Source organism: Anthonomus grandis, chromosome 2 (assembly GCF_022605725.1).
Source record: "Anthonomus grandis grandis chromosome 2, icAntGran1.3, whole genome shotgun sequence".
NCBI lineage: Eukaryota > Metazoa > Arthropoda > Insecta > Coleoptera > Curculionidae > Anthonomus > Anthonomus grandis.
The window spans coordinates 19,740,056-19,765,177 of NC_065547.1; the positions used below are offsets into that span (position 1 = coordinate 19,740,056).

General features: G+C 32.6%; 2 protein-coding genes across 2 annotated transcripts in view; one reads left to right on the forward strand and one right to left on the reverse strand.

Moving 5' to 3' along the window:
• LOC126750620 (homeobox protein ceh-37-like) overlaps positions 1-20,964 on the forward strand; it is a 152,390-nt gene extending 131,426 nt beyond the window's left edge. Inside the window, exons 8-9 of the mRNA XM_050460273.1 lie at positions 9,073-9,257; positions 20,817-20,964. The gene's annotated coding sequence lies outside the window, so the exon portion shown is untranslated. The remainder of the gene's footprint in view (positions 1-9,072; positions 9,258-20,816) is intronic.
• Positions 1-25,122, reverse strand: part of LOC126750624 (uncharacterized) — a 353,062-nt gene that overhangs the window by 221,722 nt on the left and 106,218 nt on the right. The gene's annotated exons all lie outside the window — the stretch shown is intronic.

Below are 25,122 nucleotides of genomic sequence, written 5' to 3' on the forward strand. Positions count from 1 at the left end.
GCAGTCAGTTAGAGATGTCTTATAGGTTTTCCATCTTCCACTGTATTTGGCTTTGTTAAATTCTTTTCTCCAACAGTCCAAACAGTCCTCCTCTTTTTTTCAAGGTATAAACTACAGGCTCCACTACACGGTTTTCCTCGATGCAATCCTTTTCATTTACGGGCTGTTATTTTCGTAGCACTTAACGATTGTGTCAGTCAGTTTCTCCACGTATTTATTTAGTTTGTTTGTGTCACTTATCTTTATACTAACCGCTCTAGCTCGTGGTCGAGTTCCACCTTAAAGTTACTCCAATCGGTTCTTTTCGAATTTCGATAAGTTGTTATTTCTCGGTCAACACCCGTAATTTAAAAACAAATGTATCTACGATCCGAGCAACTCTCCTCCATGGAGAAACTAACGTATTTTAATAGAATTATTTTTGTAATTTGTACATACAGTTAAGTCTATAACCGCACTTCTTTGTCTTGTTACAAAAGTGGGGTTATTACCTTTGTTTACAAGGTATTTGCCATTATAAACTGAAATAGTGACTAGCCTCTGGGGTTCATGTTGGTGCTCCCCCAAATGTTATGATGTGCATTTGCATCACATCTTAGGATCAGCTCAGTTCCTGATTACCTGCAGCTTCTCACTAGTCTCTCTACGGCCTCTGTTGGTGGGGGCCTTGGGTCATCAAGTCCTTCGGGCTCCCCTTCTTATTTATTATTCTCACTCTCGTCCCTAGAACAAAAGAGAGTCATGGGCAGTACTTGGAGGTTTTTCTTAGCAAGAATAGCGGCTCTTGGTCTGTCGCTGGACCTATCATAGATAAGTGTTCGGGCAACATGTTCAAGACCTCTTATTACCTGCTTGTTGGTCCAGGGCTCTTGAATTAGGGCAATGTTAAGCGACTCCATTGCCCTGCAGAGTGCAGCAGTTGCTGACCTACTGTGGTGCAGATTTATCCGCACGACCAGATCATCATCATCATTTTGGTTCATCTGGGTTGTTTAAGGGTCATCCTCCCCAGTTGGTAGTCGAACCTGAAGTCTGCTTTCTCCAGGGCCTTGAATGATGTCGCATCCAGGGAGTAGGCCAGGATTTGCTCTTTCTCCTCTGTCTTGCGGCTCAGGAAGTGCTAGTCTTCCGTCTTTAAGTCCGGGTTCTGTGCCTTGAGACAGATCCTGACCCTTTCTTCTTCGACATGGTCGGGGAACTAGTTAATGACCTTTAGTCTTTTGGTAAGGTCCTTGGCTTCAATAGCTTAAAGCTCAACTGCTTCCAAGAAGTTCTTGAGCCTGCCGATGGTCGTCGACAGCCGCTCCTTAGTATGCGCAGTCACGCAGGTAAAACATAGAACCCCTGCGGAAAACGACGTCCCCAGGAAGTGGACTGGATTCTGGCTGGCTGGCGCTAGAGAGTGCCTTTCCTCTCCAAGTTTTTCCTGAATCAACCTATCTTGTTCCTGGCTCAGGAGTGTTTCCGGGTGTCTATAGTCTGTTACAGCCATTTTAATGCCCGCCACAGTGTCACTATAACTGCCAGTCTGGACTTAATTTTTTTTTTCACTTTCTAGAGGGTTTCGCCTGGTTCCCTGGAGGCTCCGTAAAAACACCTATAGGTCCAGTACCATTCATCTCTTCGGCACGGATCGCGTGATAATTTAAAATTAGACCAAAAATGTTGGAGTGCCATTCGGTTGGCGTTCAGTGCACTGTCCCAGAGTATTCTGCCCTGACTTGCCATAGCAGCGGTGCCGACGTGCAGGCAGTCACTCGAGAAGATGTGTTCCGCCGTACATCGTAGTACAATTCACGTCGCAACACATCTCCACCTCGTGCATTTTTTTTAAAGTTCATTTGATAAATCTTAAAAGATTTTTAAATTGTTTTTGATGTATTTTGTTAAAAAAAAATACGAATATTTAACTCTATTACTGTTACCTATTATTCGAATGTAATTTAAATTTAGTATTAAGAGCTTATATAGGATAACCCATATGATCTTTTTTATGTTTTAGACCTAATCAGTGTTAAGAAATTACAATAACTAAACTCTTTAGCTATTGTTCCGATTTGATTCAAATTTCATTTTTAGAATTAATTTGATATATCCTAAATGATTTAAAAATTTTTTGATGTATTTTGTTTTAAAAAAAATCTCTATTACTGTTATTTAAATGTAATTTAAATTTACTATTAAGAGCTTATATAAGATACGTTATATCGGTTTTTTTTTTGGGTTTTGCACATAATCAGTTTTCAGAAAATCGATAGCTGAACCCTTTAGTTATTATTTTGATTTGATTTCAATTTAATTTTTAGAATTCACTTGGTATATCCTAAATGATTTTTAACATTTTTATTTACGGATCGATAATTCTTAATGTATTGAGAGGTGACATGCTAGACTTCATCGTTTCGCTGCCCATACAGCCAAATATAAAATTGAATTGTTACCTATATGACCAAATTGACACATTTAGGTATTTTCATTAAAAAAAATTTGAAGGAATTCTTAAAAAAAACTATAAATTATCAGATGTTATCATTAGGTCTGGTTAGTTGAAGGGCCATAGTTTATATGCAGAGAAAAGAGGGGATCAGGTCTTGGGGTGCCACGCTTCAAAGAACCGTAATGTATTTATATAGCCCGTCTTAGTAAGTTACGTAGTAAAAAAAGTTTTGCAGAAATAATCAGATTTTTGACTTGAAAAAATGTTTCAAGAAATATTGCAAGATAACATAATTTATAGATATATAAATATGACTGATTTTTCATTTAAATAAATATGTGAAAAAACTTTAAAAGAAGTTAAAATTGAAAATGTTGAAAAGTACCTATAGAAGAGCTACTAAAATACGCTTGAGAATATTACCGATACGTTTATTATAATAGTTGAATCATTTTTTGCAACTTTCTTAAAACTATTTCTTCATTTGGTTCTAAAAAACGTAGCTGTCTTAACAAAAAACATTTATTGACTGAGACTGACTCAATTGTCGTCGGATTGATATATATACGGCGCGTCGATACTTCTATCGGTTTTGCAACTTTGGATTATGCCATAAGACTGCTTGTTTTGTTTTTTTTTGACAGACTCGGAATGAAAAAGTGTAAATAAATATTTAAAATACGAAAAGTCTTCACCAATAATTGAACTTTAAGCCATCCAACTTCTTGTCATGTCTTGTCACTGGAAATATCCACCTGTCTTTAAGTCTTTTAAACGTGTTTTCTTCACATTAAAATTTCGTTATGGACTACTGATTGATCATGAATAAAATGGAATCTGGAATACAAACGGCTTATTAGAAAAAGAAACCCTTATTGCATCTTATCAGCAACATGCTGTTTCGTCCTCATCATGAACTCACCAGTATTGTATAACCAAGAAATTATTTATTTCTCGAAAGCAATAGACAAATGTTGCTGCGGATCCAAATAGTCAACATTTGCCAAACTATATTTTTATTTGTTGAAATAAAAATATATTTTAATTCTTTTTTTAAAGAAATATTAAAAATAAAAAAGTTTTCCTGTAGTAATAAGATCACGATTAAATATCTTGACTAATAATACTCAATTTCTTAATACTCTTAGGGCCAAATATTTTCTCTCTAGGTATTTCATTTTAAGGTTTACAAATTAATAATATTACAAAATTGGTCAACTGGAAAAAAATGCTACATAAATATGCACGCAATTGTACAAACAATAAAACCATCAACTTCTAGTATGTTTTGTACTGTTTTGAGATTTTTAGTACCCACCTAGTACTAATGTATTAGCCTTTGTACTATATCTGAATTCTGCCAATTACTATTGAAGAAGAATTTGTGAAAATCTTAACGGACTCTTTGAAATCATTACGAAGTAACGCGCTGAAACCTGCTGTATCATCGGAAGTGAGTGTCTCAGTTTTTGATTCTGCCCAAGATGATGATGGTGCCTCCAAGTGGTGTGATGAAATGGAGAAACTTGGAGAGACTTTTTCGTGGTCTAGCCACGAGCCGATGGTACGAGGTGGAAGCGGTTTGGTTGGAGAAACGAAAGAAAGTTTTCTGGATGAAAGCCAGTTCAAAAGTCTTGGGATCAACATTCGAACCGAATTATCAAGTTTATATCCAGCTAAGTGCAATCTGTGCCAAGCAATACACAAGGTCGCTCTGTACATCAGCAAAAAGGCCGATTCCTTTTGTGAGCATGCCAGAAAAAAACTTTTTCTTATTAATTCATTAAATTTTAACTTAACCATGGGTCAAATCTTGAAAATTATTATTCGAGATACTAACGATATTCACGTTAAACGTCACGGTATCAGGTTTCAACTCCAACGGTCCATAATACCGAAAAAAGTAGATTAAAAAAAAGTTATCCATTTGAGGATATTAACAAATTAAATATCAGTCAACGGCTATGTTATGCATGTAATAAACCTGGCCACCTTAGTCGAAATTGTCCTAAAAAACACAAGGGAATACTCGCGTTGAAAATAAGTATTTTTTTCAAAAATTTAGCATTTTATGTGCTTACTGTAAAAAACAGTGTGAGCAACCTTCTACTTCTTAAATTCATTATTTTTATGTAGCTTTAGACCAAAAGTTTTGTACAAAATCTGTCAGTTAACTGTTTGATAGACACGGGAGCAGATTGTAGTTTGATATCTGAAAATAAAGGAAAAAAGTTGCAATGTTACCTTAAACCGGCTTTAGAAACTTTAAAAGGGATAGAAACAATAATATTTGTGTTAGCAAAACAATTTTACGATTTGGAAATAATGGCACAGCTTTTAATATTTGTTTTTATGTAGTTGCTAATTCCACAATGGTCTCCGATGCAATAATAGATATAGAGATCTTTTCGAACATTAAATATTACATAATTAAATTAAACGTTAAATATCAAATAGCAAACTTACAAAAGATTATTTTTGTCAAAATAATATTCTTTTTAGAAAAATAAATCCTGGACAAAAGCCGCCCATCTATCAAGCTTTTGTGCTAAAAGGTAGGCGATTAGGTTTGGTAAAATTATTTTACCACGAACAATGCCACGTGGGCCCTGCAAAAATTAACCATTATTTCTGGTCTCCTTAAATGGCTAATTTTGTGAAAAAATATTGCTCTCATTGTTTAAAATGCCTCGTAAACAAAGATTATAGCTGCCCTAAGCCAGGTTTATCCTTTCATTCCTTATCCTTTATCCCTTTTCAAGTGGTTCATGCCAATTGTGTGGGCTCTTTTCCTGTGTCTATCGATAGCTATAAACATTTGTTACTGGTAACTGATTTGTTTACCAAATTTTTGTTTTTGATTCCTCTTAAGTCGCTTTTGCGTCCTGAGAATAAGAATGCAACTCTATTAAATTGTATCTTAGCATGTTTGGAATAACAAAAACTTTTATTTGCGATCGAGGCACACATTTCACCGACCAATCGGTAAAACAAATGATAAAAGAGTTGGATATTCGACAACATATATTTGCAAAAAGCGCACCTCGTGATAATCGCCAAGTTGAGAGGTATGTAAAAAAGGTCTTAAATTTATTAAGAATAGAGGTCAGTAACAATAAGTCAGAATGGCCGAACACTATTTTAAAATTATAAAAACGCTTAACACTACGGAACAAAAGACTACCAAATTCTCTCCAGTTAATTTATTGACCGACGTAAGCGGTAATATACCAGACATTAAAACATTGATCGAATCTGTTCCAAATCTCGACGTACCTAAAAGTCTAGAAAATGATTGATAGCTGAGATACTCACGTTTTAGAAAGCAAGCTGACGACGCAAAGAATTTGTTTGATAAAGCTAGACAATCTAACAAAATTATTAACATTGGCGACATCGTATTTCACCCATCGGGAAATAGCCATTTAGCTAAGCTAGATATTAAGTATGAAGGCCCTTTCGAAGGTATGAAAATATTTTCGAATGAAAGGTTTAAATTTAAGAATCTAAATATGAGCAGAAAATACACCATCGACTGGGCGACCGAAAATTCTCATTGGTTCACAGAATATACACAACACCCTCAGAAAGTCAATGTGTGGTGCGGTATAGTGGAAGGAAGAGTCTTAGGATCTGACTCTTTTGATGACACTCTCACTGGTAAGAGGAATTTCGACTTTCTTTAAAATGATCTTATCCCCGCTCTAATAACTTTGTATCCGGATTTGGAAGAACTCGACAAGCACCAAGGTGATCTTTTTTTAGCAAGATAGAGCCCCGCCTTACTATACTTTACCCGTTCGCTATTATCTAGATGAAATTTTTCCAAATCTTCTAAACTCGCTGGTTTAGTGATATGCGATCTACATAGGTAGACAAGGGTTTATTGAATGGAATTCTGCATTAAAAAATGGTGGTTACCATTTAAAAAACATATTGATGACGTCATATCTTTTTTTAAGTCACCTTGTATATTTAATTTTCACGTTGAACAATCCCAAACCAAATATTAAAATTGACGAGTTTGGGATTTTTTTTCAGAAACGACCCATTTAAGTTTTATTGAATTTATTCGCTACTCTACCGATACATTAGACTCTCTTGAATAATATTATTGCGTAATAAATCTGCAAGTAAATGTATGACCTTTTCTCATTTAATTATGGATAGTCTATAATGCCGATAGTTTACGCATCAATTTTAAATGTTTTCGTTTTAACACAACGTACGGTATTTCCAAAAGTAATTATTTCTCTAGATTTTTTAAGCAGCTTAAACAATTTATTACAGTCTTCAAATTTAAGAGTGTTTGTTTAACATGATTTATGATATCGCCGCTCGGCTCGAAAAGATATAAACACGATTTGGAGTAGATTTATTACGGACTATATCAATACTTCCTTTGTCAACTGAAATAGTTATGTCATTTTGATATACCGGGTCTCTACCTATTATGGCCTTATATTCTAATTGATAATTTCGAACAAGATAAAAACAAATCTCTATTAAAATATTCTGGCACTCTACCATAACCTCAATTTTACCGTAGGTTGATACCTTTTAAAAATACCTTTTAAAAATTTAACGCAATATTCCACATTACAGCCTACTAAATTGCTGTTTTTTTCTGACATAAGAGAGCAGGTGGACCCAGTATCAATCAAACAATATACGGAGTTACCCTTAATCATAGTTAGTGTTAAATTAATAAATAAATTCAACTTCATGCAATAACTAACGTGATATTTTAAAATTTAAATGATCCCAAGTCTGCGCGATCGGGGACAAATATCGGTAGCACAACGTCATTAGCGCGTCGCGGTGCCTGCAAAAATTCTTGCTTTTTGAAAACATTCTAGTAAAGGTCGGGCCACACATATCCGTACCGAGACCGCACCGTGCCCGCAGCGTAGCTCGGCCGTGTCTCGGTGCGTTATCTCCCAAAACACACATCTCCGACACACGGCCGCATCCCGCATCGCATTGGACGGTCACGACGCACTTCAAAGTATTTAGTTTGGATCGAAACTTAATTGGGTTGGTACATTAAATTTATTTCAAAGAAAAATGTACTCGAAATTTGGTAATGATCAACAAATACAGCATTCGCAATATGAGAACAACTAAAAGATATCTTTAGTTCTGTAGAGGGCAGCGTAGATTGGCAGGAAAATACAGCCCTGGCAATTTAAATAATTTAATTAATGGATCATATTTGCCAGTTTTTTTAGATGTTGCATCTTTTTCGCTAAAATCTAGATCGTATCAAATTCATGTTTTTTTACTAGTTATTTGGTTTCTTCGCCGTAAAAAAATATTTTCTAAGACGAAAATCCCAAACAACTAATATATAATCTAGTGGTAAAAATATTGGTAATTAAACTTTGTAACCTTTTTTTATGTAAATTTAAAAACTAAATAGCTAAAAATAATTATTATAAACTAATAGCTTCTCAATTTCCATTTTAATTTCCAGCTGTATGATCACTACGGGAACGCACCGTCGTCCGTCACCGTCGATTTTTAAAACAAAACTATTCTAGCTCGTTGCGGACTCGGTGCGGAGTCGGCGCACGGGCACGGTGCGGTCATGTTAAGACTACTTCATATGATTACGAACGACAATTCACAACCGAGACACGGCCGTGCTACGGTGCGTGCTCGGTGTGGACTCGTTGCGGGCATGTGTGTCCCGACCATAACGCGTCGACGCTCATTTTCAAATAAATGGCTCTTTATAGTATTGTTGATGGGCCTATCTGATGTTAAAAATTGCGAAAAAAGAGATTGTTAGAAAAGAGAGTATATATTTCGTTACCATTAGTATGGATGTAAATAATTCCTACCTTATTATTATTTACATCCATACCTCTATTAAACTACACATTAGATTAATATAAAAGGTAGAGCAATAATCAAATTGAGGCTGGAGAATTGCTTTTAATATTGTCAAATTATCAAACTAAAAGCGAATAAAATTTGAAAGGTCTTGACAAAAAAAGTTTACAATCTTTTTGCATCTTATTTAAAGTTTATTCTTAATTATTATTAATTGTAAATCCAATATACTTTATTTCATTCATCCAGTTTTATCACTTTCATTTAGTTCATTACATTGCAATAGTTAGATTATATGAGGAGATTTAATTTGTTTGAATTATGGAACATTGCTTCCAATTTATTTACATATAATTTACACATACGAGTATTTATAGAATTTTATTGCTAGCAATCAATCAATTCAGTTTCTTCAAAACATTAAATAAATTCACAATTACAATTAATTTATAAGGTTATGTAGTTATGTGCCTAGTACCAGTTTTTTATTTAACTGTTTAAAGGTCAGAAAGAAAAAATATAGAGGTCTATTTTAGACAATTTTTAAATGAGAGGGCTGGTTTTATTTTTATATAACATTTTTGCTATTTAAACTTGTATCCACAAATAATATAAATCCCTACATTGTAAGTTATATATAACCATCCTAAATAAGACCCAAAAATCTAAAATAAAAAGTCTTTGAATTTTTATAAAATCCATGCCTAGCTAGCTGCTAAGCAAAATTGCTAGTTAAATTGTCAATGTCCAAAATACAGTCAGAATTGTCATTAAAGTATATTTAATGAATTTTTCAGGTGCCAGAAATTCAGAGTAAAAAGTCTGCTAAGATAGAAAGCCTCCAGAAGAAAAAAAATATGTATCCAAAAAGTTGGTTAAAAATGGGAGTGACAATAAGGAAAATGTAGAAACCTTACGTAAGAATGTACATTTATAACAAAAATTGCCTAAAGATAGAATTCCAGAAGATAGTACAAGCAAGGTAAAGATTTTTAAATTTAATAAAGTCTAATAAGAGAAAACGATTGACCATTATTAAAACGAAACACTATAACTCAAAAAAAAACAATAAGTTATTGATTCTATTATGGAAATGTAAATACGTGCTTTATTCTTTTAGCCTTCGTACTATTTTATTAGTATTTTGTAGTTAAAAGTTGATTAGTAGGGTTTATTTAGGATTCTACTTACATTTAGCTTAATATTTGCTTTTATAGTGTCTAGTTTTTAAGTAGTTTATCTTGTTAGAGGGCCTCATTCTGAACTCAATTTAGGTTATATTATTGTAAATCCCTGTATTTTACATTTTCTAGAATTTATATACTTCAAGTATTCTCTTAAAATTATTGATCTTTTTCAGCAAAAAACAACAAAAGAAGTTCTAAACATTTCGAAATTGTCTCATGCGGCCTTTAAAAGGGACGCATTTCGGGACATTTTATTCAGTTTTAATGAATTCAGTTTTTAATTTGAATGAAAGATGACCTAAAGAAAGAAAAGAAAAAACTCACTAAGACCATGCAAGATGGCCTAAAGAAAGAAAATAAAGATTGAGACAGAAAACAAGAACACCGTATAAAGACCATGAAAAAGATTTACTGAATTTAAAAGATAATCTTAAAACGAAGCAAAAAGAACGAACCAGAAAATAATATATGTTGGAACTGTTATTGTTAGCTCTTGACAGATCCACATAACCAGGAAAACAAGCTCCACGTATTAGAATAAACCAGGCTGCTAGGCCCTGGGGAGAGTTTGATAGTACCGGGAAAAAATATGCGGTCGCGAGTGTGAGATATTGGTGAATACAGGATCCACTCATATTATCGTAAAGCCAAACATCGTAGCTCACTGTAAAATTTCGGCACCACGAAATTAATCCTGGAGTCAGCCAATGGAAAAAGGATTTCGATAATTGGATTACATGAACCCAAAATCAGCATCGGCTTAACAACCAGTAGCAAGTATTGGAAGCAGAAATTATGGATGCATTATATTAGGATTAAATATGAGTACTCAGCAGTTTAAAATGGATGTATATAGCCGCATTTTGATAACGAAAACTGAAGAGATTCTTATGCACTATCTAAATAAAGATAATAATAATAATAATAATAATAATAATAATAATAATAATAATAATAATAATAATAATAATAATAATAATAATAATAATAATAATAATAATACTTTTGTTTTAAATTAAAATTTTAAATTTGCTCAAATACATCCAACAGCTTAGCATCGTCAAAAGGTATAGACTGTCAAACGCCAATAAAACAGTGCACAAAGGGAGACATTAATCTATCAGAGTTTTACCTACATAACATAGCAAATAAAAAAAAAAGATTAAACAAAATACAATTTTGGTTCGCATCAGAAATGCTCACAAGTATGTATGAAACATTTGTTATACAGGTATGAAAGTATAGTATTCGATAAATTTTGATAGACTAGGTTAAAGACTATTGTAGAATTCGTCCAATGAGTATGGACAGATCTCCAAAATCAGGTTTTTCGTTACTTGCTTAAATCTATTTAAATGTAGCTGTTTTATGGCATTAGTCATATAGCCCTTATGGGTCAGACTAAGCCTGTGTTGTGGAAGTAAAAGATTTCCCCCATGTCTGGTGTCATATAAGTGCCTACTATTTACTGTGCTAAATCTAAAAGAGTATGTTCTGGTAAACATCAGACATTGGTGAATGTATAGGCCAGGCATTGTCAAGATTTTTTAATTTTTGAATAAAGGTCTACAACTATCTGTTGGTTTTTTGTTTTCTAGAATTCTGAGTGCCGATTTTTGCAACTTAAATGCTCTCTGCCAGTCAGCCTTTGTGTTTAATTTATCTGGATAACGCGATCATACTGGAAAAAGCATTTGAACATTATTTAAAGAATCTTCAAAACGTATTTGTTAAGCCCCGAGGGGCCAACCTGAATTTAAGTCCTAACAAATCTTGCTTATTTCAAAAAGAAGTTCAATACCTTGGATATACAATTAGAAGAAGATGTCAAGATTGATTCTGATAACGTAGAAGCAATCGAAAATCGGCCACGATCCACTGACGAACACAAGTTAAGAAGCTTTCTGGATCTTTGTACTTATTACAGGAGATTTATAAGAAATTTCTCTAACCTTGCAAAACCTCTATATAAGCTCACGGAAGACAAAATGCTATTTAGTTGGTCAGCAGTAAAGAAGTTAATACTGTGAAGAAGCATTTCAAGGGCTAAGAAGAGCACTGTACACATACAATTTTAACAATTTTTTATTGTGGATATGCAAGCAATGTTAGAATTGGAGCCATCCTATTCCTACAACAATATGTGCTACATATTTTTGTTGTCATTTGACATTTGTCGTGGTGTAACTTTTTAGCTTTCTTACGTACCCAAGTCGTTAATTTAGTATTGTATCGTTTCTGTAGTTGTTATTGTTATTGTTAATACTGTTGTTATTGTTGCTGTTAATTGAGTTTTTATATTGTTTTTGTGAATTTTCCTTATTTTCGTATCATTATCGCCACAATGGCTGCATACACTACCGAAGAATACGCCGATATTGTCTTTGCTTATGGAAGAGCCAATGATAATACGCGAGAAGCACAAAGAATTTATGAAGAGCAATACCCTAATAGGCGTGTGCCCCACCATAACACTTTTCGTCGATTAAGGGAAACAGGCAATCTAAATTTTAAAGAACCTAGGATCAATCGGAGGCAGTATGATGTTGCTGTAGATGAAAACGTAATTCGCGCATTCGATGAGGATCCCACCACTAGTACAAGGAAAGTAGCTACAGATCTGAACATTTCTACATGGAAAGCATGGTCAGTTGTCCAGGCAGAAGAAAGGCATCCTTTCCATTACACCCCAGTGCAAGGTAATTTCATACTACATCAACAACTTAAATTTTTACTGGCATCGTGATACTCTATTCTAGGTCTTCTACAAGCCGACTATGAGCGACGGGTACAATTTTGCCGCTTTTTGCTTCACGCAGACGTTGAAAATGGACACTTTTTAAAAAGCTTCTTATGGACAGATGAATCAACATTTACACGTGGGGGGATATTTAACCAACATAATTTACATTATTGGGAAAACAAAAACGTAAATCCGCATTTGACCAGAGCCAAGTCTTTCCAAACAAGATTCAGTGTTAATATTTGGGCAGGTGTGATTGGGAGACACCTCATCGGTCCACACTACTTGCCGAGAAACCTCAACGGGGACAATTACTTATATTTTTTACAAAATGATCTCCCACAATTATTGACTGATATACCCATATATAATGAAGACGAGCCAATCGTCTTCCAGAATGACGGGTGTCCTGCACACTATCGGGTCGCCCTATATTAGAGAATTTTTGGACAATACTTTTCCCAATTCGTGGATCGGAAGAGCAGGTCCCATCGCATGGCCTCCACGGTCCCCTTATTTAACCCCTCTCGATTTTTACGTATGGGGACCTGCGAAGAACTCGTGTACGAGGTGGAAATTGACAATCTAGACCACTTAATTCAAAGAATCAATGCCGCTTTTCTAACCGTCAGAGGAGAGATGCGACTTCGCCTTACGACAGTTGAAATGCGACGGCGATGTAGGGCATGTATAAGAGCCAGGGGATCGCAGTTTCAACGAAATTTGTAATTTTGAAATAAATACATAAAATTTAAAAAATATTTTTATTTTTACTTTATTTTCCTTTAAAGTCATGAAATGTGGCAAGTTAGTCGGCTTTGTGTTACACATCGTATATCATTGAAAAGAGTATTAACTGGAGATGTTTTTAAAACTACCTGAACATCTTGATAGATTTTAGTTTTTTTTTTGCGTCAAGTTAAAGTTACCTTTCATAACTTTTTTTGCTACTTGTATTAACTTTTTGAGCTCAAAACGAATTATTTCGGTATTATTTGTACTTGATATTGATTTTTTTAGATTCAGGATACATTACAGACTAAATACAAATGTAAAAAAACGTGAAAAATATGCTGAAAAAATTGAAAGATGTCAAAAGGCATAATTTTTTGAAAATCCTGAAAATAACACAAAATCAATGATACAAAAAAACACCCTGTATATTTAAAAAACGTCAACTAATCCAATTATACCAAAGAAAAAATAGAAATGAGGATGGAAAATATACAGCTGCACCAGTGAATTTTCTAGACCTACTTATTGGAAGTGACATAGATTGCATGTAAAATTGCAGGATCACCTGCTTATGGAAAGACCAAATTGCTCTCTATGATTCGTCAATTTGGCATCCCTACACTATTCTTTATAGTTTCCGTAGCAGCACAGATTTAACTAGTTAACGCAGTTAGTAGTTTAGTAGTTAAATCTGTGGTAGCAGAAACAGCATGGCCAGAATTATTAAAGATATTAAAGAAAGTTGTTGATCAAAAAAATGTTGCTCTAGAGGAGGCCACCAGTAAGCCTTATTTATAGAAAAAACTCGCTTAATTTAAATTGATCCAATTACTTGTGCCAGGTACTTTAATTATTAATTTAAACTTAATTCCATAGAACATCATTATTACCGCACAGAATTTCAACATCGTGGATCTCCTCATGTACATGGACTATTGTGGTTAGCTAATGAACCCCAAAAAACCAAAAAACTCCAGAGAGTTTTAAATAATGTGCCAAATTCGCAAACAATTATATTACGTGTAATAGAGACTTGCAAAGTTTAAGAGGACCCAAAGTTTGCAGGTATGGCCTTCCAATGTATGAATCTGTAATACTGACACCAATAAAAATTGATAAAACCAAGGAAGCGAATTTGCGTAAGGTCATGTCTGAAAAGTTTTTGATGACTATGCAAACAAGTACACATATTACTGGTTTACCCTTAAAAGATAGAAGTGGCGTTTTAATAAAAGGGGTCATGCTAAAATTTTAGCTTACCGTACTACTGTAGTTATGGACTTTAGCAAGACCCGCTAAACTATTACAGAAAACAAATAATGTTATACATCCTATGGAATAATGATATAGTTCAGGTTGCAAATGAGAACATTGGCCAACAGAGGATGTATAAAGATTGATACCAAGAGAATGTTACAAAAGTTCAAAGTCTTAGATGAAGAAATAATAGATGAAGCAAATTTAAAAAGCAAAGATAAATCAAATTAATTAAACGACGGTGGATTCGGTGGAGAAATGGATGATAAATTTATAATATATGAATTAGGCAACCTAATTTATGGTCCATTCAGTCACATAAAAATTAATAAAGACAAAGCAGTAAAACATATCGCAATTCCAACACCTCATTAGAATAGCGATTCAGAGTATGAAATCCTCATAATCAAACGAAGTAGCAGTAAGCAGTACCAACAATAAAAAAGCAAAACAATAAGCAGTATCAGTTCATAAATGTTGTGCAAGACAGTTTAAGCGAAGAAGAAGTTTTTGTACTGCACACTTAGTGTTCTAGCTGGTACCGGCAAAAGACATCTCAGTACAGCAATAACTCAGTCGTTATTACGCCATTTTTCAATACCGGGAAATAATCTTGAAAGTTCAAAAGTGTTACTTTGTGCGCCTACAGGTATAGCGGCATTTAAAATGGGAGGTATAACCTTACATTCGGCATTATCATTATCCATCGCTCAGTATGGTGAACAGCTAATTTCGTAACACCATGACACCCTTGATACTATTTATTGTAATTTATGTGACTTAAAATTAATTATTATAGATGAATATTCTATAGTTGGCGCCAGACTGTTTAACCATATTTACAATATCTTTGGAAATATTCCATAATTTTATGCAGAAATAATCATCAATATATGTATATTATTATTTTCTTTCCAATAAAAACTAATCCGTATAAAGAATTATGTGGAATGTATTTGTGGAATCATTTTAAAAATTTTGAACTTACAGAAATAATGAGGCAAAAAGAAAGCAAGTCTTTTGCAGTTGCCTTAGATAATATTGCTTTTGGTAAAATGACTGACTAAGATGTAGAGTTGATCAAGTCCTGGAAAGTTGACAATATTGACATAATTCCTGAAAACACTATGCATATATTTACCACCAATAGAGAAGTAGATGCATTCAATGAAATTAAACTATGTACATTTAAGACTGACCGAGCTATAAGTCAAGCCCGATACATAATCAAAGGAAGTTACGCAGAACGACTAAAACATTTATTTCTAGATCATGATAAAAATTTTAAAAAATCAGAGAGTTTTGGCCTTATGTTCAGTTTAATGTCGCAAGTAGATGACAAATATATAATTTTCGTGAATATAGATATCAGTGATGGGATAGTAAACGGTGCAACAGGTATCCTACGTCAGACTATGACCAAAATGAAGTTCCATATAGAGTGTGGATGGAATTCTTTGATTTGAAGTCAGGCAAGGAAGCCGAAAGAGAAACAAATCCTTTAGGAAGACTATGTATTTATCACCTTCCTTGGACATCTATCACTGGACGCCCATAGAAAATGCTGCCAGAGCTGTTAAAATTCAAAGAGATAGCAATGATCATATTCAGCAACTTCAGTTTCCTCTTGTAATCAGTGACGAAATTACAATCCACAAAAGTCAAGGTTGTGGTACCTATAAACAAGTAGCTGTTCACATTGGTAATGGAATGACGAGAACTAGTACCTATGTGGCATGCAGTCGGTTTACGAAGCTTGGTGGTCTCTACATCATTGGCAAGTTTAAGCTTTAAATTTGCACTAAACAGGCAAACCGAAAAGGATGCTGCGTTTAAAGAATTGCTAAATATGCAAAAAATAAGCTTTTATCATCCATATTATTGCTTATCAAAATGTGCAAAGTCCACCAAAAATCTCACTCTTATAGAATATGAACCCATTTTTAAAGATTTTAAACTATAGGAAACCTGGTTATATAAAAACAAAAAAAAAATTATTGAATGATCTTAAATGATTTTCAAGTCTTTGCCACCCTATATAATGATCAAACTAAACCGTTTGGCATAATTTTTGGCATAAAAAAAAGGTATCAGTAAAAATTAAATCAGCAAAAAAATACACCAAATATTTCTCTGGTATAGTTTTTCAAGCAATTACATTTTACTTGAATGATATTTACGACTTAGCGGTTTATATTCCACCAAAATTGAGCATTGCACAAGATAAATTTTGTTTGGAAGATATTAATAATAAACAAGGTGATATACTGGTGATTTTAATTAAGATCTTGTTAATCAAAATGAAAATGGTTTAAAAAAGTATTGATTATCTAAAGGTTTAAGTTGCAAATTGAATTGTAGGAGAATCAACTACAAAATCAAGAACTCAAATTGATTGGCTTCTAAATAATATTAATAATTTGAGTTACAATATACTGTGTATAGTCATCATAAATGTTTAGTCGTTAGTATTTATCATAAATATTCTATAACATAGTATGTAAGGTCGTTGACATCGCACGTTATATCGTAAAGTCGGGTAGTATTTTTCTCAAAAATAAAAAAATAGGAGAATTTATTAGTCTATAGGCGAGGCGGTGGATGTATTTTCACATTTCTGGAGATCCTAGAAGACATTGTGGATAATATAATGAAAAGGTACTTTAAATATAAATGCATTATTGGCAGTGAATTTAATATAAATTTATTTGAACAGAATGATACAGTTAAAAAGTTTTTAGATCTAATAAATGCTTTTAATTTCGAGCAGTCGATTTTTAAAGCTACAAGAAAGTCAAAGCACTCTGCCTCACTTAAAGATAATATTTTTATTAGTACATAATATAACTTTAGGACTTGTGTGTCTAGGACATATATTGAACACGGCGCTTTCCGACCATTTGGCACAGATACTGTGTTTAGATAGTGTGGCAGTGAATTTTTACAAGAAACAAAATTATGCATATCAAACAGGCACTCGAAGAGGCTAATTGTTCATAGGTATGTGAACAAAATTCAGTAGATAAATCATATGATTTATTTTCTCAGGCCTAATGAATCTAGGGTTTTACGTTTCAAAAGTTAAACTGTTTTAAACCTTCAAACAAAGCGTGGATTACGAAAGAAATAAAAGTATCATGCCACCAAAAACGAATTTTGTATTTTAAGAAACCCAAAGAACATGTTTCTGATACATCTTTTAATAAATATTGTGGTATAAGGTGTTATAAATGACGCCAAAAAAATTTCTAACTGAACCTTTATTGAAAAGTCGGAAAATAAAATAAAATCGTCATAGTAGCTCGTTAAAAATATCACAAATAGTACAAAAAAAAATTAATGTAATTAAGGCATTCGCTAAAAAAATTACTAATCCCCTGGAAGTTCTTAACAGCCTTTTTTATAAACTCATTCCCTACTGTGTCATCAAATGCAGAAATATAACATACTTAACAGTAGGTAACGATGAAACTCCTATCTCATTAATTAACGAGACAGCTCACAAAATTGCAAAATCGTTGGAATTTATAATAAATTTATCTTTTATAGCAAGTCATTTTCCTACAAAATTAAAGCATGTCTATATCAAACCCATTCATAAAAACAGGATAGAGATGTTGAACAGAACTATCGTCCTATCTCATTACTACCTAATATAGGTAAAATTTTTGAAAGTACTATGAATAACAGGCTAGTTTCGTTTTTAGTAATAGTAATCACCGGAAATCAAAAAAGGTAAGTCGACCATTCGCTCTATTTATCAGGCTATGATAGCGATACTAAACTCAGTAAATGATAACAAAGAAACTGTAGGTGTGTGCTTAGACCTTTTTAAGGGTTTTGATAGTATAGACCATGAAAAACTAATCGAAAAATTTAATAAGCTTGGTATAAGGAACGTTGTGATTGATTTCTTGAAATCATACTTGGAAGGTAGAACGCAAAATGTTGTGCGAGTAGATTCTCAAGGTAAAAAAATATTTTCCGAATATGTAAATGTAGCAAAGGGTGTAGCAAAGTGTCCCCCAGGGATCAATTCTTTCGATCCTCGATCGAGTCCTTTGCTATCTATTCTGTATAAAAATAAGCTGAATGATGTTGTTGGGGAGACTACTATACTTTACGCAAATGATATCACTATCATATTTAGTCACAAAAACATGGAAATACTCATAGAAAAAGAGTTGAGTCAGTACTTCAGTCTGTTGGTGCCTACCTTCAGGCTAGCCACAAAAAATAACTTCAACCTGAAGGTTATTTTTTGTGAGGCTAGCAACCTGAAGGTATGCGGTGTGAAGGTGGGTACTCTTTGAAAATCAAAGGAATGTCAATTTCAGTTATAATAATAATAATACAATTTTATCTATCGAAGGTTAAATTTTTAGGTATTTAAGTAGATCAACTATTGGATTGGAATGCGCATGTTGGGGGAGTTGTCACTGGATTTTGCTATTCTCTCAGAATTATTACTGATAGAGTCAGTGAAAGTGCCGCAATATTTGCATATCATGCATTTATTCATTCTCAAATGAAGTATGGATTTATTTTTTGGGGAAATTCTGCTAAGGTAGAAAGGGTGTTTTTACTTCAAAAAAATGTGTGCGGGAGTTATAGATTTGAAAGACGAAAAGGCTTTTTTAAAAAATTTATTTTAAGAACGTTACAGCGATGTGACTTAACTCTGCGAATGCTTAAATCTATCTGATTAAAACGATACAAATTACTTCTTAGCTAAAGTAAAAATGATAACAATGCAAAAGATCATATTCTATAAACTAAGGAATAAAATATACTATAGTAAGGGGTTATATGTTCCATAACTCGGGCAATCTTTAGTATTATCATTAACCTCAATGTATATAATCGTATCTTCAGAAAAATCTGGAATTTCGTATTTGGACAAATTTTTAATACTCTACCAAAAAGAATGCGGACATTCCAAAAAATATGTTCAAAAAAACACATAAAGATTTTTTATAAAAAATGTTTTCTATTCTGTGAAAGACTTTGTGATAGCTTGTGAGAGTTGTTTTTCGCATAACATGATTGAGTAATGTAATTGTATTTATGTATTTTTAGGTAAATATTTAGTTTTATAGATGTAAAGTCTATTTAATTTTAAGTAAACAAACTTATCTTGTTATTGTTAGGTCATTTATTCTCTTGTTAACATTGTCGAACGCCCTTACGGGCTTTTCTATTTTGAGAGGAATTTAATAAATATTATTATTATTATTTACTAAGGAGGTAAAAAACGCTGATGACAATTAATAGTTAACAAAGAGCCTTTTGTTGTCACAGCCACTCAACTAAAATTTAATACCAACCAAATCCAAATTTGATCCACATAAAGTTCCTTGTCTGACTATACCAAAGTGTAGACATGGTAATAGTACAAATTACGAGACAGTGTTATAGTCCAGTTCAGAGATCTATTAGAATCTTTGATGTGCCGCAAATAGTCCGCGTGCTGGTGTTGCTTGTATTGTCACATGGCATGCATGTTTAAATCGCAAAATTTTATGTGGAAAGAGTCATAGAGTAATATTCTAAGCGATATTTAATCATTCCGTTAAATAAATAAATATTTTAAACATATTTTTTTAAATTTATACATTTGATTCGTAAAATTTGACTTGAGACGTTCACGTACTATTTTGTTAGACGTTTGACCTCAGTCCCAGCCACTTAAGCGTGAAAACTTGCACAGGTCCAGCCTTAAAATTTATTTGTATTTCAAATTTTATTATTCCGGATTTTTGGGTTTAGTTTTATAAAGCTAGAAATTCAGGATAATTGATAGCAAGATAATATTTACTTTAAAAATAAGATTTGAGTACGTAAAATAAGTTTAACCAAAAACTTTAATTTAATAAGTTTAGTTTTTAGCGCCATTAGTGGCGTATTTATAATAAGTGATAATAAAATAGATAATACAAATTACTTAGGCCCATTTATTCTGTGGTTAAGGCACTAAAGGTTTACTTTTTAACATAAAAGTTTAAAATATTTTAGTTTGTCTTTAAATTTTATATATTTCCTTTTTTTGGGTATTGAGATTTATTTTTATTTGGTGGTTATTATTAACGGGGATTTTGGCTGACACATTCAATGTCCATTATTATTTTCTTTTTTTTAATTTATACATATTATGATATATTATTGTAATAACTTTCTCATGAAAACCCCATCTGTATATTTAGTACCAACATCTTTTTATAAAAAGTAATTATGTAGTCAGTAAAGTGGAAGTATATTTTTTAAAATAAACTTTTACAATAAAAATCATCTAGCTGTCTATATCTTATGCGTGTGAAAGACACAAGTTTTACTCATAAAAAAACACACTTTACATCCTGAATGTAATATTTATTAATTTGTTTGCCTCATATTTAGTTATTGTGCATAATCGGAGATTATGTTTATAAACAAAAATAAATGCTTATACTAAAAACTAAAAATCTTATATAAAAAACTACATTTTAAGATACTAAAACAGATTTAAAAAGTGTACACGAGTAACAGAAACAATTTTTAAATTTAATTAATAATAATAAATTTACAATAATTTTTTTTTAAACATTGCAACTCAGATATAAAATACTCTTTTTTCTTCCAGTGAATTATGAAAGAAGTAGTCATGCCTCTCTGGGATAGGACAAGTGTGGCAGTAACTGTAAAAAAAAATTAAACTGGTTTTATAGTGGTTCTGTAAGACAAATCATGGACAAAAAAACAAAATTTTAAACTTGTTTTCTTAATAAAAATAGTGTTTTTCTTACCATAGCAAAAAAGGGATCATCCAGAGAATGGAAGAAGAGGCAGACTTTATTGTGTCGCTGAAGGACAACAGGGGCATTGAGTTGTAAAAGTCAAAATTTTAAACTTGTTTAATTAATAAAAATAGGTTTTTCTTACTATGGCAAAAAAGGGACTTTTTCCCAGAGAATGGAGGAAGAAGCAGTCTTTATTGTGTCGCTGAATGACAACAGGCAGTAAGCTGAAAAAAACAAAACTTTAAACTTGTTTTATTAATAAAAATATGGTTTTCTTACTATGGCAAAAAAGGGACCCAGAGAATGGAAATCATACATCAATCATAAATGTATCATACCATGTTTTGGCTAAATAATATATAGATCTTTCTTCCTCCCAAATTTTTTTTATTTTCTCTAAATATTCTATACACCACCTGACAATTCCATTACAGCAGCTCTTTTGTTAACCATCTTAAGCTTAAATCCAAGTTTTATCAGGTATCTCGGCAAGGTTGAGACTGAGAAATGTTTGTCCCTTGCCGATAAGCGTCCTTAACCATCTCTATGGTCAGAACCTCATTGTTTTTGTATTTAGAATACACACCTTCCCTTAGCAATTTGGCGAAATCCGTGTCAAGTCCCTTTCATTGTCGTGCATCTTTCCTTTTTTTTCTATCTTCAATTCCTTTTTTTACGAAAGCATATTGTACTATAGGCAACCCCTGTTAAAAACGCTGTTTTCTGCAAAGCACTACAATCATTTGTGAACTGAGGATCATTCCTTAGAGTATTATAGACATTTAGATAAATTTGTTTCGCGTCTGTACTTAAACAATTACGTTTTAAAACTTCTTGATTTTCCCCTGTAGTTTCTACTTCCCTTGCTTCTTTTTGCTTTCTCTACACTAGAAAACGAACTATCAGAACTATGTAAGTCTATATCACTGTCCAGATCACTCTTATTGTTTTCATCACAAATTTTATTGTTTTTCTTGTACACCCACGTTCTCCATAAGCCCGCACAAACACCTTCCTCTTCATTCGCCAAATTTTCCTACCTATTTTGCTAGGGTCGAAACATTTTAAGGTCTTTAGGTATAATACCAAAACAAATCCACAAATACAAATAAAAAAACATACTTTCTCACAGTAAAAACTGCAAAAAATTTAGACAAATACAGGCCAAATTCTAAACTGTCCACTTCCATAAACGTGTAAAAAGCAAAACCTATCAAATAATAATCTCACATGACCCCTCTCCCAATTATTAAAGGTGAAAGACCCATCTAACAACTATTTTAAAGGCGATAGACCCATCCTTAATGATATATTTAAAAACACGACGAAAGTAATACAAAAACAGCCCAAAAATTTGTTTGGGTACGGCCCCGTAATCCTCAAAATCAGTGGGATAGAGATAGATACACAATCACTTGCACAGCCTAAAGTAGGAATCGCCAGAACGCAGGTCTTTTATCTTTGTTTAATAGACTAAAAAGGTGAGAAGTCTGTGAGTGGTGGAAGTGTTTAAAATATTTTGTATCACATTCACATTAGCTGATCATTCTGTAATTTAAAATATTCCCATGTCTGTCGAGAAAAAAGAATAATTCCGTTGTGAGACTTGTAATGATTTTCAATTAAAGGTTGTTATTGATTATTGTAACTGTTATTATATAAGTTGTTATTGATTACTAATGGTTGGCCAGAAAACAAATATCAGATTTCAGAATTTGCTAGGAATTTTTTTTAAGATAAAGGAAAGTTTAATGGTATTAGATGGCTTGCTGTTGTTTTGTGAGAAAATTGTGGTTCCAAACTCTTTGCGCTTTGAAATGCTAAAATTATTACATGAGGGTCATGTAGGCATTGAAAAATGTAAAGTCAGAGCCGGTCAATTATTCTATTAGCCAGGCATTTATATCGATGTAGAAAAATATAATAAGAACCAAACTTTGTGAGGAATTTTCCCAGAAACAACAAAAAGAACCTCTAAACTTATATCCATTACCAGAACGTCCTTGGGAGAGATTAAGTATGGGTATTTTTTCTTATGGTGGAAAAAGTTACTTGGTCATTTTTGATTCTTACTCAAATTGGCTCAAATTACAGCAAATTGAAGATCAGTCAATAAATTATGTCATAAAAGTTCTTAAAAATATTTTTTGTGCTTTTTGCTCTCCAGATTTTCTCACTTGTGATAATAACTCTTTTAATAGTTATGAATTTAAAAGTTTTTCTAAAGATTGGAATTTCAGAATCACAACAAGAAGCCCGAATTATCCGCCCTCAAATGGTCTTGCTGAAAAAGGAGTAGGCATTGCAAAAAGCGTTTAAAAAAATTATTAAGGGATGGTGATGCGGATGTTGCATTATTGCAATATAGAAACTCTCCATTATAGGGTATTCGCCTTCTCAATATTGATGAGTAAAATCTGTAAAACAAAAATTCCAATTTGTAGCGACTTACTTACACTCAGTGTGCACAAAGTATCAAAAATTGAGATCCTTTATATCCTGAGAACAATGTTACAGTCTACGATCATGTTCAGAAGAAGTGGGATTCTGGAAAAATAATAAGTAGACATCCTTTACCTAGGTCTTATTTGCTTGAAAACCAGTCAGATAATATTATCAGACGAAATCGCATTAATTTAAAATCGTCTTTAAATAAATTTGTCCTTTCATCTAAAAATGATAATGTAGATCTAGCTGATTACATTTCTTTAACTAATAAGAATGCTGTTAAAAATAATATTGCCTTATTCAGAGACCAGCCCCACACATGACCAAACTCTCTATGATTCTCCAGATCCTAGATATGTTAAACAATCTCCAGTACCTGTTAAGATGGCTCCCAATTTGTTCTTCAATTTCCTACTAAAACAACTACTAGGTCTGGTCGTAACGTTAGGGCTCCGAATAGACTTAAGTTGTGAAGCGGAGGATGTATTATATAGTCAAATATGTATACACACCTTTAATATTAAGGTTGGCAACGTTGGTTATGTCAGTGTAAAGACATAACCTAATTTAGTTCTCGTGTTTTTTATGCAACCGAACCTAGTGAGGTTATGTGGTAGTAGTGATATCATCGTGTTCATAAATCTCGTCAAGTCTAGTTAGTGCCTTTTGTACTGAATAAACGATTAATAATCGTTTACTTGTTGTATTTCAGTCACAAATTATATAACTCATTTCCTTAATATGTATTTTTAGACTATTTCAACAATTTAAAATACAAATTCAAAACGAATATCAGGGAGTATACAAAACAACAATTTAGAGGTTATGTTCATATTCAGAAGATTGGCGTTGACAAGCTATATGAATTCTTCGACACTTTGCTTGAAATAAATCCGAATACAAGTCTGACTATCACAAATTTGCCTAAGAACATCAAACTTTTGATTTGAAACCGATCAGAAGTTTCTGTGGGAAAAGTTTCTAAAACGCATTTTACTCTATTGCGCATGTTTATTTGTCGAAAACTGTTTTCTTACTGCTGTCAAAACAAACCTCTAGTCATTATACATCTATAATTAACTATAATGATCAATGGTGGAAGCGTGATGATAATCGCATAACTAGAATATCTAGTTTTGATAATAGTTTAGAAGGTGTATATTTCATACTTTTAGAAAAATGTAAAATTTTGTTAAAATGCTAGGACCAATCTATTAAACTTAAAGAAAAATACAAATGAGCAAAGCAATATTCAAAAGAGTTGTGCATTACAAACAATATAAGCGATACGTGATAATAATTAATTTCGAAATTAGCTGTGATTTTCTTAGAGCTTTAGCTACAGTACCACTTGACATTTACAGAAACCTAAGCTAAAACAAAAGTACCAAAACAGCTAAAAATGCTAAAGTACCAAAAGCCCAAAAATACTGTAAGCGGGTAAGAAAGTTATGTTGTGCTTCATGCAAAACATTAATCCAAGCAGGTACATTAAATACTAATATATGTTTGTCCTGTTAGTAACTTTATTATTAATTTTAATTATAATATAAATAGAAGAGTATATTGATTTTATAATTTTACAATATGTTAAACTGAGATTTTAAAGGAAATGCAGCAAACTATATTATATAAGAGGCGAGATAAAATTATAGAAAAATACTTCTGTTTTGATGATAGTATTAATCTAACCAATTACCA